The 19,564-nt window shown below is 50.4% G+C and overlaps 1 protein-coding gene across 3 annotated transcripts in view; it reads left to right on the plus strand.

Moving 5' to 3' along the window:
* Nucleotides 1-19,564, plus strand: part of CLTCL1 (clathrin heavy chain like 1) — a 112,964-nt gene that overhangs the window by 2,905 nt on the left and 90,495 nt on the right. The gene's annotated exons all lie outside the window — the stretch shown is intronic.

Below are 19,564 nucleotides of genomic sequence, written 5' to 3' on the forward strand. Positions count from 1 at the left end.
CCCCCAGGCTCAATGTCTGATTTGAGCCCTTTCTTTTGGACTGGATATATTAGAGCTCTCTTTTAATTGAATCTTCCTAGTAACTGATGATAATCTCATTTTTACCATAGTTGACTCAGGTGATTTCAGAGTCAGTCACCCAAGCTGTCAGTGACAGCTCAGATCCCACCCAAGTCTCTGCTTCCATAGCCTGAACTTAACCTGCCGATCAAATGTGGTGTTTTCTACAGACAAGAAAGCAATCAGGTGTTTTAAATGTCTGTCCACGGTGTCTTGAAGTGCTGTGTTCTGTCTCGGTCTCTCCTTTTTTTCCAAGATTTTATTTATTTGAGAGGCAGAGTTGCAGACAGAGAGAGAGAGAGAGAGACAGAGAAAGGTCTTTCTTCTGCTGGCTCACTTCCCAGATGGCCACGAAGGCTGCAGCTGTGGCAATCAAAGCCAGGAGCCAGGAGCTTCTTCCTGGTCTCCCACGTGGATGCAGGGGCCAAGCACTTGGACCATCTTCTACAGCTTCAGCAGGGACCTGGATCGGAAGTGGAGCAGCTGGGACTTGAACCAGAGCCCATATAGGATGCTGGCACCCTCTGGTGGAGGCCTAACCTACTACGCCACAGCGCTGGCCCTAGGCTGTGTTCTCTTATCTGTAAAGTACTTGTGGCGTGCAGACTCTATAAATGAAACCCTGTGGTCTGTGGTCTCTGGATTACCCGGGTACTTGGCAGCTGCTCTGTGCCGTCAGCACACTCAGCCTTCATTGCAGACGTTTCAGAACTTAGGCTTGTTTTTGGATCTCTGATCCTGCCACACCCATCTTGCTGCCAGCCAGTGACTTGGCAATGACATCACAGGGACAAGACGAGAATGTTCGTCCCCTCCAAGGCTTCAAACTTAACAGACGTCTCTTCCTGCCTTCCCGGCCCTCCTCCAGGAAGGGCCTTGCTCAGTAGCATCTTCTCTTTCCCTTGTTTTTTGTTTGTTTTTGCCAGGCAGAGTTAGAGAGAGAGAGAGAGAGAGTTATAGACAGAGCAGAGAGAAAGGTCTTTCTTCCGTTGGTCACTCCCCTAATGGCCACTACGGTTGACGCTGCGCCGATCTGAAGCCAGGAGCCGGGTGCTTCCTCCTGGTCTCCCATGCAGGTGCAGGGACCCAAGCACTTGGGCCATCCTCCACTGCCTTCCCGGGCCATGGCAGAGAGCTTCATAGGAAGAGGAGCGGCCAGGACTCAACCCAGTGCCCATATGGGATGCTGGCACCACAGGCAGAGGCTTTACCCACTGTGCCACAGCGCCAGCCCTGAACACACTTCTCTCTGTCCCTGCGTCCTCCCCTCGAATCTCTTCCCTCAGAGACAGACAGAGTGAAGGGATTGCCTTCTCTGTCCAGCCGCTCCTTGCTGTTTCTCAGTCGCCTGCTGCCTGGTTTTGGCCAGACTCGCTGTTCTTGCCAGGGTCACAGGTCATCTATAAGGGCCAGACAGCTTGAATGTTAGGGTTGGAGGCCGTATCCTGTCTCTGCTGAGGCTCCTTCTCCCTTTTATTAACCTTGTAAGCACTTCCCCGGCCACCTTCATGGTGCTGCAGTTTCCTGGGGGTTCTCTTACCTTTCTACACACCCGTTTCCATGGTGGGCTCCTCGTGCACACGAGCTTGGGCTCTGCCTTGAGTCCCTTTGCCTTCTCATTCAGTGTGCTCTTCCGGGTGATTTTTAGGGATTCCAGTGTGCTCAGTGTTCCCAGTGTTTTTGCTGAGCTGTGCACATGAGAAGCAAGAGCAGGCCCTGGTAACAGCTGGGATGAGGTCAGCCTGAGCCATGAGATCTCGTCTCAGTACTCACTGGCTGTGGGAATTTGGGCAACGTTTCTAACATTTTAAAAATATATTTATTCATTTGAAAGGCAGAGTTACAGGGCCGGCGCCGCGGCTCAATAGGCTAATCTTCCGCCTGCGGTGCCAGCACCCTGGGTTCTAGTCCCGGTCAGTGCGCCGATTCTGTCCCGGTTGCTCCTCTTCCAGTCCAGCTCTTTGCTGTGGCCTGGGAGCGCAGTGGAGGATGGCCCAAGTCCTTGGGCCCTGCACCCGCATGGGAGACCAGGAGAAAGCACCTGGCTCCCGGCTTCAGATCAGAGCAGCACGCCGGCCACAACGCACCAGCCATAGCGGCCACTTGGGGGGTGAACCAATGGAAAAAGGAAGACCTTTCTCTCTCTCTCTCTCTCTCTCTCTCTCTCTCTCTCTCATTCTCACTGTCTAACTCTGCCTGTCCAAAAAAAAAAAAAAAAAAAAAGGGCAGAGAGAGAGAGAGAGCTTCCATCTACTAGTTCACTCCCCAGATGACCACAATGGCCAGAGCTGGGCAGATCAGGAGCCAGGAGCTTCTTCCCGCTCTCCTGTGTGAGTGCAAGAGCCCCAGGACTCGGGCCATCTTCTACTGCTTTCCTAGGTGCGGTAGCAGAGAGCTGGATTGGAAGTGGAGCAGCTAGGACTCAAACTGGCACCCATATGGGATGCCGTTGCTGCAGGCGGAGGTTTAACCTACGCCAAAGCGCTGGCCCCCCTGTCCATTTTCTTTTGCTGCAATAAACTGCCTGAGGCTAGATGACCTTATAAAGAAGAGAGGTGGGCCTGCAGTTCTGAGGGTTCAAGGGCACTGTCAGCTTGGCCCTGGTGAGGACCTTATGGTGGGTGGCATGGTGGTAAGGGGAGAATGTGCCAGAGGGAGCAGTTGCGTGGTGAGCTAAGAGTCCAGAGTGCGGGGGGAGGGGCTGGCTCATTCTCTATGACAGCCTTCTTTCAAGAATGCATTCAGAGTCCCACGAGAACCCCCGAGCCCCTCTCAAGTGTGGGACCCCAGTGCTCTCCTGCTAGGCTCCACTTCATGGGTCCCAGCACCTCCACACTGCTACAGAGATCCCATCTAAACCCTGGCACTCAGATGGTGGTTCTTAGAGTTGCTGGGAGTCTTTTTTTTTTTTTTTTTTTGACAGGCAGAGTGGACAGTGAGAGAGAGAGACAGAGAGAAAGGTCTTCCTTTGCCGTTGGTTCACCCTCCAATGGCCGCTGCGGCCGGCACATCATGCTGATCCGAAGCCAGGAGCCAGGTGCTTCTCCTGGTCTCCCATGGGGTACAGGGCCCAGGGACTTGGGCCATCCTCCACTGCCTTCCTGGGCCATAGCAGAGAGCTGGCCTGGAAGAGGGGCAACCGGGATAGAATCCAGTGCCCCAACCGGGACTAGAATCCAGTGTGCCGGCGCCGCAAGGCGGAGGATTAGCCTGTTAAGCCACGGCGCCGGCCGGGAGGTCCTGAGTTAATAAATGTGCAGTGCTGCTGGAGTGGAGTCTGGTACGCAGTGAAACACGGTGGCCTTCTAAGCTGTTGCTGCAGTTCTGAGAGCTGCCCTTTGGAGCCCCTCATGTGGTTGGAATTCCCTCAAAGATGCCATGTTCAGAAACGAGGTTCCTCTTTCTCCCTAAATGTCCGCCTGCTCCGGTTTCCAGCCAGGACCCTAGGGTGTCTGCATGGTCCCCACTCTGCTGATTCTTCTGCCTCCCTGTCATGACGGCCATGGCTGACTGTGGCAGTCACAGCAGCTTCGTCCTCCTCCCGCTGGTCTTGCGCACCTTGTCCCTTCTGCAGCACGCGGGGAGAGCTGTGTTCTCAGAGGACAAGCATCTGCCTCAAAATCCTTTTGGGGAGGGTGTGGCTGCCCGTCGCCTGTGGGACTGGCATGTGCCTTGGAAGGGCTGCCCAGTCCAGCACCTGCTCCGCTCTCATGGCTGCCTTCCTGTCCTTTCCAGAACACATCTGCCCCCCTCCTCTCGTTACTCAGCTAACTCCTACTCAGCCTTTGGGTGTCTGCTGAAGTAGTGATCGCCTGGGAGCTCTTCCTGACTGGCCCCACTCAGAGAGTCCTTCCTCTGTGCCCCCAGGGCCTGAGGGGGCTCCCTTCAGAATGGCCCTCGTCCCCTGGTGCGTGGCTGTTTACTTCCCCTGCTGGACTGTGAGCTGAGAGGGAGGTCCTCTGCGTCTCTGAGCTGTTCTTTTTGCGTTCAGGTATCTGAGAACAGAAATGCTTGAGGGTGACAAGCTGGAGCACCTGGATTCAGAGAGGGATGGCTGGATCGTTTGATGGCACAGAAATTCTGTTATGAGCTCAGAGTGGGGTTTTGTCTCCCAGCTGTATCTGAACGCAGCTGCACGACTCTCTAAGCTGTGGAAATGAGGCACAGGAGACAGAAACATGTTCCCTCAGAGGTGGGACATACAAAAAAAATCTGTGGAAAACGGAATGAAAAGAGAATCGGTTGCAAAAAACACTGAAATTCATGCTGACGTGGAAGATGCGTATTATTGAGAAACTAAGATTATTTTTGCGTCGAATTAAATGTAACTTTTAATTTCAGTTTTCATGAACTTTTTTTAACTATCTTACCTCCTAGGTAGGTGATGTTTGAAGCAGATAGGATCTGTGAGCCATGTAAATTTCAGGATCAGAGTGACCAATGGTCTTTTTTTTTTTTTTTTAAAGATTTATTTATTTATTTGAAAGGCAGAGTTAGAGAGGCAGAGGCAGAGAGAAAGAGAAGGAGAGGTCTTCCATCTGCTGGTTCACTCCCCAAATGGCCTCAGTGGCTGGAGCCGTGCCAATCTGAAGCCAGGAGCTTCTTCCAGGCCTCCTCCGTGAGTACAGAGGCTCAAGGACTTGGACCATTTTGTACTGCTTTCCCAGGCCATAGCAGAGAGCTGGATCAAAAGTGCAGCAGCCAAGACTTGAACCAGCGCCCATATGGGATATCGGCACTGCAGGTGGCAGCTTTACCCACTACACCACAGCGCCGGCTCCACCACTGGTCTTAATCAGAGCTTCTTAGCCCATAACCATAAGAATGGACAGGAACTTTAAGAATACCTCTGTGGGTGCTGGTGTTGTGGCAAAGCGGGGTAAGCCAGTACTTGGGATGCCCACATCCCATATCGGTGCTGGTTCAAGTCCCAGCTACTCTGTTTCCAACTCAGCTTCCTGCAGATGTGCCTGGGAAGGCAACAGATGATGGCACAAGTACTTGGGTCCCTGCCACTCATGTGCAAGACAAGGGTGGAGTTCAAGGCTTGAGACTGGCCCAGTCTTTGGCTGTTGCATTTGGAGAGTTTGGAGAGTGAACCAGTGGATGGAATATCTTTCTCTGTTACTCTTTCAAATAAATAAATGAATCTTAAAAAAAAAAAAAAAAATGAAGAGCACTTCTGGGGTAGGGAAGTGTTTGGCCTAGCAGCACATCGGAGAGCCTGGGTTCAAGTCCCGGCTCTGCTCCTGATTCCAGTTTCCAGTGAATGCAGACCCTGGGAGGCAGCAGATGACGGCACAAATAGCTGGATCCCCGCCACTCACATGGGAGGCCTGGATTGAGTTCATGGATTTTGGCTTTGGCCTGACCCATCCTTGGCTGTTTTAGGCAGATGAGGGAGAGAGCTGTCTGCCTGTCTCTGTCTCTCTCTCTGCCTCTCAAATTAAAAAAAAAAATTTTTTTAAATTTTATTTATTTGAGAGGCAGAGTTACAGAGAGAGGGAGAGACGGAGAGAGAGGTCTTCCTCTGCTGGTTCACTCCCCAGATGGCCACAATAGCCACGGCTGAGGAGCCAGGAGAGCTTCTTCCGGGTCTCCTATGTGGGTGCCGGGGCCCAAGCACTTGGGCCATCTTCTGTTGCTTTCCCAGGCACGTTAGCAGAGAGCTGGATTGGAAGTAGAGCATCTGGGACTTGAACTGGCGTCCATTTGGGATGCAGGCACTGCAGGTGGAGGTTTAATCCACTGTGGTACAGTGCCAGCCCCCTCAAATAAAAAAATTTAAACCTCATTAAAAATTATTTTTAAATTTATTTATTTACTTGAAAGTCAGAGTTACACAGAGAGAGAAGGAGAGGCAGAGAGAGGTCTTCCATCCGCTGGTTCACTCCCCAGATAGCCACAACTGTTGGAGCTGCACCGATCTGAAACCAAGAGCCAGGAGCTTCTTCTGGGTCTCCACGTGGGTGCAGAGGCCCAAGAACCTGGGCCATCTTCCACTGCTTTTCCAGGCCATAGCAGAGAGCTAGATTGGAAGTAGAACAGCCAGGACTTGAACTGGCACCCAAATGGGATGTTGGCACTGCAGTTGGCGGCTTTACTCCCTACACCACAGCACCAGCCCCAAAATTTGTTTTTGAGGGACTGGTGTTGTGGCTTAGTGAGTAAAGCTGTCACTGCAATGCCAGCATCTCTTATGGGACCGATTCATGTCCTGGCTGCTCCATTTCCGATCCAGCTCCCTGCTAATGGCCTGCGAAGAGGAGCAGAAGATGGTCTAAGTGCACGAACCTCTGTTACCTTAATGGGAGACCTGGAGGAGATTCCTGGCTTCAGCCTGGCTCCAGCGCTGGCTGTTGGGGCCATCTGGGGAGTGAATCAGTGGATGGAAGAACTCTCCCCTCCCCTCCCCCTCCCCTTTCCCTCCCTTCCCTTCCCCCTCCCTCTCCCCCTCCCCCTCTGTGATCCTGACTTTCAAATAAATAAGTAGGCCAGCACCGTGGCTCACTTGGCTGGGTTCCGCCGGCACCCTGGGTTCTAGTCCCGGTTGGGGCGCCGGGTGCTAGTTCCTGTTGCTTCTCTTCCAATCCAGCTCTCTGCTGTGGCCCGGGAGGGCAGCGGAGGATGGCCCGGGTGCTTGGGTCCCTGTGCCCGCGTGAGCCGGCACTGGGGGAGTGAACCAGCTGAGGGAGGACCTTTCTCTCTGTCTCTCTCTCACTGTCTGTGACTCTACCTGTCAAATAAAAATAAATAAATAAATAAATCTTTTTAAAAATTGTGGTTTTTTTTTTGACAGGCAGAGTGGATAGTGAGAGAGAGAGACAGAGAGAAAGGTCTTCCTTTTTGCCGTTGGTTCACCCTCCAATGGCCGCTGCGGCCTGCGCATCGCGCTGATCCGAAGCCAGGAGCCAGGTGCTTCTCCTGGTCTCCCATGCGGGTGCAGGGCCCAGGGACTTGGGCCATCCTCCACTGCCTTCCTGGGCCATAGCAGAGAGCTGGCCTGGAAGAGGGGCAACCGGGATAGAATCCGGCGCCCCAACCGGGACTAGAACCCGGTATGCCGACGCCGCAAGACGGAGGATTAGCCTGTTAAGCCACGGCGCCGGAAAAAATTGTTTTTGAATAAAGAACTCTGTGGGACTTTGCATCAGAATCTCTGAGAAGTGGGGGCAGGCACTTGTGGTGTTTCTTCCCAAGTGCCGCTTGGATGCTTCCCAGTTGAACCAGTCTTCCAGGTGTTGGCCATTACTGCTAATTAAGGAGGGGCTAGTGTTGCATATAATAGGTTAAGCTTCCACCTGCAAGGCCAGCATCCGGAATATGGGCACTGGTTCGAGTCCCTGCTGCTCCACTTCTGATCCAGCTCCCTGCTAATGTGCCTGAGAAAGCTGTGGAAGATGCCCCGAGTGCTTGGGCCCCTGCACCCACAGGGAAAACCTGGAAGAAGCTCCTGGCTTCGGCCCACCCAGCCCTGGCTGTTGTGGCTATTTGGAGAGTGAACTAGTGGATGAAGGATACCTCCCCTCCACCCAACTCTGCCCTTCAAATAGTAAATAAGTAAATACTGAAGGAAAGAGGTTGAGGTTTGGAGGTTTTTACAAGTAAGGGGGAAGGCAGGATTGTGAAGCAGTAGGTGGAACTTGAACTGAATGTGCCTCCCTATGCAGGCGTGTGTTTGGGGAGGCTTTGGGCATCATCCCACAAGGGGAGTCTACACCACAGCCTGTTCTGTGGTTGGTTCTGTTGCTGTTATGCGGCCATCTGATGACGTGAAATGTGTTTGATATATTAAGGTGAGCAGCTGTTAGCTCGTTGTGTCCTAGAAGTTATTGTACACCCTTGTAGAATTTTTTAAGAGATTGTGTGAATTGTGAAATTTTGCATATTGGTATGGGGAACACATATTGGTCTTTTACCTTCTGGCTTTGTTACTTAATCAGGGGAAGAGAGAAAGCACTGGTCCCAGCCGGGATCTCTAGAAGGGGGAGCCTTGTGCAAAAGCCCCCCATTGTGGCATATTGTGGGTAACCAGACGGTAAATGGATCTGAACGAGGCCTCGTTGGGACAACAAATTGCCTTTTTAGAACACAGCCAAGTGCTCAGGTTTCCTCAACTGCGCAGATGATCAGTCCTTTGTGAGTGTGGGGTTGGAAGTGATGAAGCCCTCGGAGGATCTTAGTCAAAGTAATGCACGTCCACGGGGAGAAGAGGCCCGGAGAGGCGGCAGAAAGGAAGTAAAGCCCTCTGCCCGGAGGAGACCACTGCAGTCCCCCACACACGACAGAATGCTGCTACCAATACTCCTGCTCTTTTTTTTTTTTTTTTTTTTTTTTTTTACTTTTTGACGGGCAGAGTGGACAGTGAGAGACAGAGAGAAAGGTCTTCCTTTTGCCGTTGGTTCACCCTCCAATGGCCGCCGCGGCTGGCGCGCTGCGGCCTGCGCACCGTGCTGTTCCGATGGCAGGAGCCAGGCACTTATCCTGGTCTCCCCTGGGGTGCAGGGCCCAAGCACTTGGGCCATCCTCCACTGCACTCCCTGGCCACAGCAGAGAGCTGACCTGGAAGAGGGGCAACCGGGACAGAATCCGGCGCCCTGACCGGGACTAGAACCCGGTATGCCGGTGCCGCTAGGCGGAGGATTAGCCTGTTGAGCCACGGCACCGGCCTTGCTTTTTTCTTTTTTTTTTTTTCTTTTTGACAGGCAGAGTGGACAGTGAGAGAGAGAGAGACAGAGAGAAAGGTCTTCCTTTGCCGTTGGTTCACCCTCCAATGGCTGCCGCGGTAGCCGGGACTAGAACCCGGTGTGCCGGCGCCGCAAGGCGGAGGATTAGCCTGTTGAGCCACGGCGCCGGCCGCTTTTTTCTTTTCTTAAGATTTATTTATTTGAGGCTGGCGCCGCGGCTCACTTGGCTAATCCTCCACCTGCGGCACTGGCACCCCAGGTTCTTGTATCGGTTGAGGCGCCGGATTCTGTCCTGGTTGCTCCTCTTCCAGTCCAGCTCTCTGCTATGGCCCGGGAAGGCAGTGGAGGATGGCCCAAGTCCTTGGGCCCTGCACCCACATGGGAGACCAGGAGAAGCACCTGGCTCCTGGCTCCTGATCAGCGCAGTGCGCCAGCCGCAACACGCCAGCCAGCCGTAGTGGCCACTTGGGGGTGAACCAACAGAAAAAGGAAGACCTTTCTCTCTCTCTCTCTCTCTCTCTCTCTCTCTCTCTCTCTCTCTCTTTCTCACACACACTGTCTAACTCTGCCTGTCAAAAAAAATTTAAAAAAAGATTTATTTAATTGAGAGGCAGAGTTACAGATAGAATGAGGGAGAGACAGAGAGAGAGGGCTTCCATCTGCTGGCTCACTCCCCAGACGACCCCATCCAGAGCCAGGAGCTTCTTCTGGGTCTCCTACGCAGGTGCGGGGGCCCAAGCACTTGGACCATAGCAGAGAGTCTCAGCACCAGGTCCCCATTGCTTTTGTAACTTACCGCAGTCTGCACTTACTAACGACTGCCTGGGGCACCAGCTGTCACCTTTCCCCCAGGATCTCTTTTCCCTGCCCTCCTGATCGTCCTTGGCTGCTTCGCCCAGTCTGCGGCTTTTCAGCCTCTTCTCCTCCCGCACTTTACTGTGCCGTGCGTGCTCAGGGCCTGCTGCCGGCCTCCCTGCCAGGGGTGGTGCCCTCGCTCTTGGCTTGGCTTTCCTGCAGGAGGATGCCATGGAGCTGGGGTGGCAAAGTTCAGAGTCAAAATTAGATCTGCACAGATCTTGACAGGCTGGGATCCAACAGGCTGACATTTACCAGGGGTAAATATAGAGTCTTGTGCATTAGTTTTAAAATACAGAAACCTGCCTCGGTGTCATGTGAGAGGGGTTCTGTGAAGCACCATGCAAGTGAGTTATTTATTCATTCCTGAATTAGCCTGCTCCTAGAACGTAAGTTCCAGAGAGACCTTAGCGTTCATTAAGCTTAGTTCCTGCTTTATGCTAGGAAATGTCATAGGTAGCTTTGAAGTAGCAAATATATTTCCTGGTACAGGGGGTAAAGCTGCTGTCTGTGATGCTGGCATCCTGTATGGGCACCAGTTTGAGTCCTGACTGCTCCACTTCTGATCTGGCTCCCTGCTAATGTGGCTGGGAAAGCAGCAGAAAATGGTCCAAGTCCTTGGGCCCCTGCACCCACGTGGGAGACCCTGAAGAAGCTCTTGGCTTTGGACCGGCCTAGCTCCAGCTGTTGTTGCCATTGGGAGTGAACCAGCAGTTGGAAGACCTTATTCCCGGTTTCTCCCTCTCTGTAAATCTGCCTTTCAAAGAAAAAGAAAAAGAAAATATATTTCTCCTTCCTCCTCTTTGAGAGACAGGTAGCCCATTCACTGGTTCACCCCGCAATGCCTGCAGCAGCTGGTCTGGACCAGGCTAAAGCCAGGAGCTGGGAACCCAGTCCAGGTCCCCCACATGGGAGGTAAGGACCCAACCACCTGAGCCACCACCTGCTACCTCCCTGGGTGTGTACCAGCAGGAAGCTGGGACAGGGAGCTGAGCTAAAATCCAAGCCCAGCAACTGCCCAAGAGGTGTCCCAAACACCCAACCCAAGAAACTGTATTTTCTTAGACTATATAGGAACTAAATCTGACTGCTTAAGGTAACTTCTTGGGGCCGATGTTATAGCACAGTGGTTTAAGCTGCTGCTTGTAACACCAGCCTCCCATGTGGGTGCCAGTTTGTGTCCTGGCTGCTCTACTTCCCATCTAGCTCCCTGCTAATGTGCCTGCAAAGGCAGTGGAAGATAGTTCCAATTCTTGGGCCCCCTGCCACCCACGTGAGAGACCTAGATGAAGTTCCTGGCTCCTGGCTTCAGCCTACCCCAGCCCCAGACGTTGTGGCCATTTAGGTAGCGAACCAGCAAATACAGGATCTCTCTCTGCGCCTCTCTCTTTGTAACTCTGCCTTTCAAATAAATTAATAAAAACAACAACAACAACAACAACAACAAGTAACTTCTTTACTGACTGACATCTGTGTGCTAAACAGAAGCATAAGGTAGTGTGTGAGGCTGGGAGACAGAAGGAAAAGAGAGAACTGGTATCTTCAGAGGCACGAGACCCTAGGCAGGGCAGGGCAGGGCAGCGCAGCTTGGGCGTCCGGCTTCTCTGCTGTCACCACAGTCCTGTGTAAGCACAGCTGCCACCCTCCCACCACACTGCTGTCCCCAAGCCCTTCTGTGCAGAAACCACAGGACTCTCAGGTGACTAATTTCTTTTTACGTTTTCCCCTGGGTCAGGTTTGAATTTGGATTCACTGAAGTGTAGGATTTGAGACCTGAAAAAGATCTCATCTACAGTGGGTTAACTCTTAACCTAGCTGGGCTACATAAAATAGGCAGCTAGGCTATCAGAATAATTCAACTAGAGATCAGGAGTTCTTGGCTGTTTATACCAACTGGTGAAAAACCTAGTGTTGGCACATTGTTTCCTTGGTGTCTTGTTTTTGCATATGGAACAAAACTCAGTGATATTTGGTGTTTTAATGGTAACTTTTTTTTTTTAAGATTTATTTATTTATTTGAAAGGCAGAGTTACAGAGAGAGAGAGAGATCTTCTATCCACTGGTTCACTCCCCAGATGACTGCAATGGCCAGGGCTGGACCAGGCCGAAACCAGGAGCCTAGAGCTTCTTCCAGGTCTCCCACGTGGGTCTAGAGGTCCAAGTGCTTGGACAATCCTCTGCTGCTTTTCCCAGGCCATTATCAGGGAGCTGGATCTGAAGTGGAGCAGCTGCAACTGGAACCAGAACCTATTTGGGATGCTGGTGCTACAGGTGGCAGAGTTACCCGCTATGCCATAGTGTCAGCCCTGGAAAAGTTCTTTTTTGTGCAATTTTCCTGTGTTTAGCCTCCCTATCCCAAGCCAGTAAATGTCCTCTAGTTATTGCACGATTGACACTGCCCCATCTGCTTCCAAAAACTGTGTGACACCACACCTAGGTGAAAGGTAATTTCTTTTTTTATTTTTTTTATTTTTTTTATTTTTTTTATTTTTGACAGGCAGAGTGGACAGTGAGAGAGAGACAGAGAGAAAGGTCTTCCTTTTGCCGTTGATTCACCCTCCAATGGCCGCCGCGGTAGCGCGCTGCGGCCGGTGCACCGCGCTGTTCCGATGGCAGGAGCCAGGTGCTTCTCCTGGTCTCCCCTGGGGTGCAGAGCCCAAACACTTGGGCCATCCTCCACTGCACTCCCTGGCCACAGCAGAGAGCTGGCCTGGAAGAGGGGCAACCGGGACAGGATCGGTGCCCCGACCGGGACTCGAACCCGGTGTGCCGGCGCCGCAAGGCGGAGGATTAGCCTGTTGAGCCACGGCGCCGGCCGTGAAAGGTAATTTCTTTTATTCTCTTCTTTTTCTTTCAAACATTTTATTTATTTATTTGAAAGGTAGAATTCCAGAGAGAGAGGGAGAGACAGAGAGAGGAAAGAAGAAGATCATCTGTCTGCTGGTTCACTCCCCAAATTCCTGCAATGGCCGGGACTGGGCCAGGCAGAAACCAGGATCCAGAAACTTCATCTGGGTCTCCCATATGGGTGGCAAGGGCTCAAGCCCTTGGTGCATCACCTGCTGCTTTCCCAGGTGCATTAACAGGGAGCTGGATCACAAATGGAGCAGCTGGGAGCTGAAGCAAGCCCTGGCACTCTGAGATGGTAAACTGGCCTCGCAAACTGACTTAACCCATTATACTGCAGTGCTGGCACTTCTGCCTAATTTCTTCTGGTTATAATAATGTGAGGGTACTTCAGAAACATTTGTGAAAATGGAATTAAAAGATAAGTTAATTTTGCTGCAAAAAAGTATGTTTTTATTTGAAAAAGTTCTTTTTGAAGAGCAGAGACACTGAGAGACACATCTGCCATCCACTGGTTCACTTCCCAATTGCCTGCAGCTGCTAGAGCTGTGCCAGGCCAAAGTCAAGGGCCCAGAACTCAAGCCAGGTCTCTCCATGTAGGTGGCAAGGATCCAAGAACTTTAGCAATTGCTGCTACTTCCCAGGATCTGCTTTAACAGGAAGCTGGAATTGGAAGTGGAGCTTGGGGATGGCTCTGTGGTGTAGTAGGTTAAGCGTCCACCTGTGGTGCCAGCGTCCCAGATGGGTGCTGGTTTGAGTCCTGCCTGCTCCACTTATGACCCAGCTCCCTGCTGATAGCCTGGAAAAGCAGCAGATGGCACAAGAGCTTGGGCACCTGCACCCGTGTGGGAGACCTGGAAGAAGCTCCTGGCTCCTGGCTTCGGATCAGTGCAGCTCTGGCCATTGTGACTATTTGGGGAATGAACCAGCAGATGGAAGACCTCTTTGTTCTTTCCCCATCTCTGTAATTATGCCTCTCAAGTAAATAAATCTTAAAAAAAAAAAAAAAAAAGGGAAGTAGAGCTGGCATTTTGTCTAACCCAGCCACTCTGATAAAGAATGCAGGTATCCCAAGGGACATCTTTTATTTATTTATTTATTTATTTTGGACATTTTATGGGTTGGTGCTGTGGCGTAGTAGGTTAAGCCTCTGCCCACGGCACCAACATCCTATGTGGGCACCAGTTCGTATCCCAGCTGCTGCTCTTCTGATTCAGCTCTCTGCTGTGGCCTGTGAGAGCAGTGGCAGATGGCCTAAGTCCTTGGGCCCCTGCATCCTTGTGGGAGACTGGGAAGAAGCTCCTGGCTCCTGGCTTCAGATCTGCTCAGCTCTGGCTATTATGGCCATTTCGGGGGTGAACCTGCAGATGGAAGACCTTTCTCTTTGTTTCTCCCTTTCTCTGTCTGTAACTCTGCCTCTCAAATATTTGAAAGAATTATAAAGAGAGAGATATCTTCCATGTGCTGGTTCTCTCCCCAAATGGCAACAGGATCAGACTGAATCCAGGAGTCAGGAGCCTAGAGCTTCTTCCAGGTCTCCCATGTGGGTCAGGGGCCCAAGCATCTGGGCCATCTTCTGCTGCTTTCCCAGACCATCAGCAGGGAGCTGGATTGGAAGTGGAGCAGCTGGGACTGCAACCTCTACCCATATGGGATGCCAGCGTTGTAGGCAGAGGTTTAATCTGCTATACCACAACATGATCTCCCCTCCCACCCCAGGACATCTTAACCACTGTGCCAAATGCCTGCTTGGTGCAAGAAAAAAATCGAAATCCATGCGTAAAAGGGTTCTTCAGAAAGTTCATGGCAAATGTGTGTTATGATGAAACTGTCATGTATTTTAAGAGATTTTTTTGCACCAGATTCTCTTTTCATTCTGTTTTTCACCAACTTTTTGAAGTACCCTCTGTCTGTCTTTATTGTTGAATCTACTGTTCTCAGATGTTAAAACCCTGTCTTAGGTTTGTGATGGACTTTTACCATTTTCAAACTCCACAAATGTGCATATATGCTCCAAGTAAGGAGCTTGACTCAACCACTAGAAGTTCTTAAACTTCTTGAAGGATGCAAATCATTCAAGGTTACAAATTATTGGTGACAGCTGGAGATGAAAGCAGAGGGGCACCCAATTTCCACAGCATTGATCCCCGAACTAAGAACAAAATGACTTGTTTTTTTAAAAGATTTATTTGAAGGGCTGGCATTGTGGTGTAGCTGGTTACGCTGCCTCCTGTGATACTGGCATCCCATATGGGCACCAGTTTGTGTCCTGACTGCTCCACTTCTGATCTAGCTCCCTGCTAATGGCCTGGGAAAGCAGCAGAGGATGGCCCAGGCATTTGGGCCTCTCACTCTTGTGAACTTTCAAAAAGAAAATCACAGAAGGGTGGCATTGTGGTGCTGTGGGTTAAGTCACCACATGCTATGCTGGCATCCAATAGAGGCGCTTCTTTGAGTCTAGGCTGTTCCACTTCTGATCCAGCTCCCTGCCAATGCTCCTGGAAAAGCAGCAGAGGATGGCCCAAGTGCTTGGATCCCTGCACCCTTGTGGGAGATCAGGATGGAGGTCCAGGCACTGACTTTAGCCTGGCTGGCTGTTGCAGCCATTTGAGGACTGAACCAGAGGATAGAAGACCTCTCGGCTGGCGCCATGGCTCACTTGGCTAATCCTCCACCTGCGGCGCCAGCACTCCAGGTTCTAGTCCCAGTTGGGGCGCCAGATTCTGTCCTGGTTGCTCCTCTTCCAGTCCAGCTCTCTGCTGTGGCCCGGGAGGGCAGTGGAGGATGGCCCAAGTCCTTGGGCCCTGCACCCGCATGGGAGACCAGGAGAAGCACCTGGCTCCTGGCTTCGGATTGGCGCAGTGCGCCAGCCGTAGTGGCCACTTGGGGGGTGAGCCAACGGAAAAGGAAAACCTTTCTCTCTCCCTCTCTCACTAACTCTGCCTGTCAAAAAAAAACAAAAAAAAACCAAAAACCTTTCTCTGTCTCTGTTTCTCCCTTCCTCTCTGTAACTTTGCCTTTCAAACAAACAAATAGTTAAGAAACAAATAGTTAAGAAAACAAAGCTTGAATACTTGCAGTCGACCTGGGCTCATTAAGAAGTCAAGCCACACCAGCCTCATCCTCTGGAAGCCAAGCAAATGTGGTAGAATAAATCTTCACTTCAGCAAAGCATCTGGCTTTGGTTCTGCTGAGGAAGTGGGAGTAACGTCCACAATCCCCTGTCCTAAACCTTTGTCAATATTTTATCTTGGCCTTTTATGGCACAAAGTACTTTGCTTTCTCTTATTCACACACACTTTAAGGGTCTCCTTATTTTTTAAATATTTATTTATTTATTTAAAAGGCAGAGAGACACATAGAGATGTTCTATCCGCTGATTCACCCACAAATTACCTGCAGTAGCTGGGGCTGGGTCAGGCTGCATAACTGGAACTTTATGCAGATCTCCCATGTGGGCGGCAGGGACCCAAGTACATGAGCCATCACTGCTTTTCCCAGGGTGTGCATTAACAGGAAGCTGGAATCCAAAGCAGAGCTAGAACTTGAATACCAGCACCCAGGCCATCCTCTTCTGCCTTCCCAGGTACATTAGCAAGGAGCTACATCGGAAGTAGAGCAGCTGGGACTCAAACCTGCACCCTATGAGATGCTGGAGTCACAGGCTGTGGCTTTGCTTTACTCAACTATGCCACAATGCCTGCCCCCAGGGGGTTTTCTTTTGAGATTGTAGAGTTTCCTGGGCTACCATGCATCAGTAGTTGTGGCCTTGTGGGACTTCTGTTAGTTTTCATTCTAGGTTTAATTAAAGCTGCTAAATGTAATTTAATTAAATTATGTACTTCTCCATGCTGACCATCTGCTTCCCCTTGACGACTTGCTGCTCCCCGGGGTTCTGTGCTCTGGGCTTCCTGGCCCATGCTACTTACTCTTCTCAGTCTCATGGTGAATTCTTCTGGCTGTATGGCTTCACCTACTGCCTATGCTCAGTTGGTGCCCATTTTTTATTTTTTTGCCTGAAATGTCCTTTTAGACTTAGAAAGTTAAGCAATGTAGCTACTAAGAAAATTCAGCAAGTAATGAATTTTGAGAAGGTCAGACCCTGCCAGATGTTTAAAAACAACTTAGAACAGTGTAATGTTGACGTGTTATAGATTAAAGGAACTGACTTGAAAAGTCAAATACACACACTTACAGATGGACAGAAATTTAGTGTGAGACAGGGTAGCGTTTCAAGTTAGTGATGAAGGGGCCAGAGCTGTGGCATGGAAGGTTAAGCCTCCAACTGCAGTGCTGGCATCCCATATGGGCGCTGGTTCATGTCCTGGCTGCTCCTCTTCCTATCCAGCTCTCTGCTGAGGCCCGGGAAAACTGTGGAAGATGGCTCAAGTTCTTGGGCCCCTGCATCCACTTGGGAGACCTGGAGGAAGCTCCTGGCTCCTGGCTTTGGCCTGGCCCAGCCCTGGCTGTTGCAGCCATTTGGGGAGTGAACCAGTGTATGTAAGATTTTTCTGTTTTTCTCTGTCTCCTTCTCTATCTGTATTTCTGCCTTTCAAATAAACTTTTTTTTTTTAAGTCAAATTAGTGATGAAAAGATTGTAAACAAAGTGATACGGAGAAAACTAGATAGCCATTTCAAAACAGCCATTTAAATTTCCAGTGGATTAGAAATTCAGGGCCAGCGCTGTGGTATAGTGGACTAAGCTTCCACCTGTGGTGCCGGAATCCCATATGGGCACTGGTTCAAGTCCCGGCTGCTCCACTTCCGATCCAGCTCTCTGTTATGGCCTGGGAAAGCAGTAGAAGATGGCCCAAGTGCTTGGGCCCCTGTACTCATGTGGGATATAAAAAGAAACTCCTATCTCCTGGCTTTGTATCAGCTCAGCTCTGGCTGTTGTGGCCCTTTAGGGAGTGAACCAGTGCCTGGAAGACCTTTCTCTCTGTCTCTCCATCTCTCCCTCTCTCTGTAACTCTATACCTCTAAAATGAATAAAATAAAATCTTTAAAAAGAAATTCAAACCTAAGAAAGTATGAAGTGTTAGAAGAAAATGCAGGAAAGTTCTTCCTACATATGACACCAAACCCAGAACACACACATGCATGCAGGATTGATGAATTAGACCTCCTGGAAACCTTTGCACAAACCAACTCCAAAAGTTTGCTGCTCACTTTAAAAAACAAAAGATTTATTTATTTAATTGAAAGGCAGAGTGAAAGAGGGAGAAATGGAGAGAGTGAGCTCTTGCATCTGCTGGTTCCCTCTCCCAAAGCCCACAACAGCCAGGGTGGGGCCAGGCCAAAGGCAGGAGCCCAGAATTTCACCCTGGTCTCTCACATGGGTGGCAGGGTCTAGTATGGACATGGACTGGCTTCCACTGCCTTCCCCGGTGCCTTAGCTGAAATCTGGATTAGGAGTGAAGCAGCCAGCGCTCTCATGGAGTGCAAGCATTGCAAGAGCAGCTTGACCTGCTGTGCCACAGTGCCAACCCCACCGCTCAGTTTAGACACTTCATTTTACTGATGGATACAAAGCTTTGTGGGAAAGCATTTGGCCTAGAAGTTGTCACCAGTTAGGAGGCCACATCCCACACAGGAGTGTCTGAATTTGCTCCCTTGCTCCGGCTCCTGTTTCCAGCTTTCTGCTGATGCAGATCCTGGGAGGCAGCAGTGGTGGCTCAAGTGATTGAGTTTTTGCGTCTCAGGTGGGGACCCTGTATTTTTTCCCTAGCTCCTGGCTCTGGTCTAGCTGGGCCCCAGCCATTGCATAAGCTTTTGGAGAGTGAGAGCAGATGAGAGCACTCTGTCTGTCTGTATCTCTTTCTGCTTCCCAAATGAACAAATAAATAAAAATTACAAAAAAGAAAAAGACCCTTTTCATCTATTGATGCGTCAAGTGGAAACATAGCTGTCAAGGATGTAGAAAATAGGTATACCCATTTGATGTTGGTTTTGTTCTGCACAACTGTACTTGTAGAAATTTATTCCATAGCTGGTCTTATATGCATGCCCATTTCAGTGTGTGTACACAAGATGTTCATTGCAGTGTTTCTGGTGAAAGGAAACCATTGGAATAATCCAGCTGTCAACAGCAAGGGGGTTGGATTATTATATGTTAAGTAAGCATCAATAGCAAGAAACAGCGAGTGGAAGAGCAAGGTGCAGACTCTGTATTTAGTAGGCTGTCAGTCAGAGGAGCCTACAGATCTAAAACAGGTTTGGATCAAAACGTCTTAGGCCATAAGGACCCTCAAAATCCTGCATCTTACTTTAGCTTTTGAACTAATTAATTTTACTTATTTAAGAGGCAGAGAGACATCATAGACAGATAGAGATGGCTCCCATCCACTGGTTCACTCCCCAAATGCCTACAATGGCTGGGGTTAGGCCAGGCTAAAACCTCAGCTTGGAGCTCAACCCAAGTCTCCCAGTGGGTGGTGGGGATCTAGTGACTTGAGCTGTTTGCTGCCTCCCAGTGTCTGCATTAACCTAGCAGGGGACAAGAATTGGGAGCTGAGCTGGGACCAGGTACCTTGATATGGCATGTGGGTGTCTTTTTTTTTTTTTTAATATTTATTTATTTGAAAGGCAGAGTTACGTAGAGACAGAGAGACAGAGAGAGACAGAGAGAGAGAGAGAGAGTGAGAGTCTTCCATCTGCTGGTTCACTCCCCAGATGGCCGCAGTGGCCAGAACTGGGCTGATCTGAAGTCAGGAGCTTCTTCCAGGTCTCCCACGTGGGTGCAGGGGCCCAAGGACTTGGGCCATCCACCTTCAACTGCTTTCCCGGGCCATAGCAGAGAGCTGGATTGAAAGTAGGGCAGCTGGAACTTGAACCAGTGCCCATATGAGATGCTGGCACTGCAGGCATCGATTTTACCTGCTAAGCCACAGCGCTGGCCCTGGGATGTGGCTGTGTTAATCACTAGATCAAACACCTGTCCCAGAACAATGTTCAAAAATAAAGTACCTTGTAGTTAGGCGGGGGTGGGAAACTTTGTAGAAATAAGCATGGTTCTTGGGGTGCTATAAATTTCTTGAGCATGTATTATGTTCCAGGGTTTTTTCACTGAAGCATAGCTCATAATGAGTCTTTATTTAGTGCAGGCACTTTGAGT

Source organism: Lepus europaeus, chromosome 23 (assembly GCF_033115175.1).
Source record: "Lepus europaeus isolate LE1 chromosome 23, mLepTim1.pri, whole genome shotgun sequence".
In the NCBI taxonomy this organism is placed as follows: domain Eukaryota; kingdom Metazoa; phylum Chordata; class Mammalia; order Lagomorpha; family Leporidae; genus Lepus; species Lepus europaeus.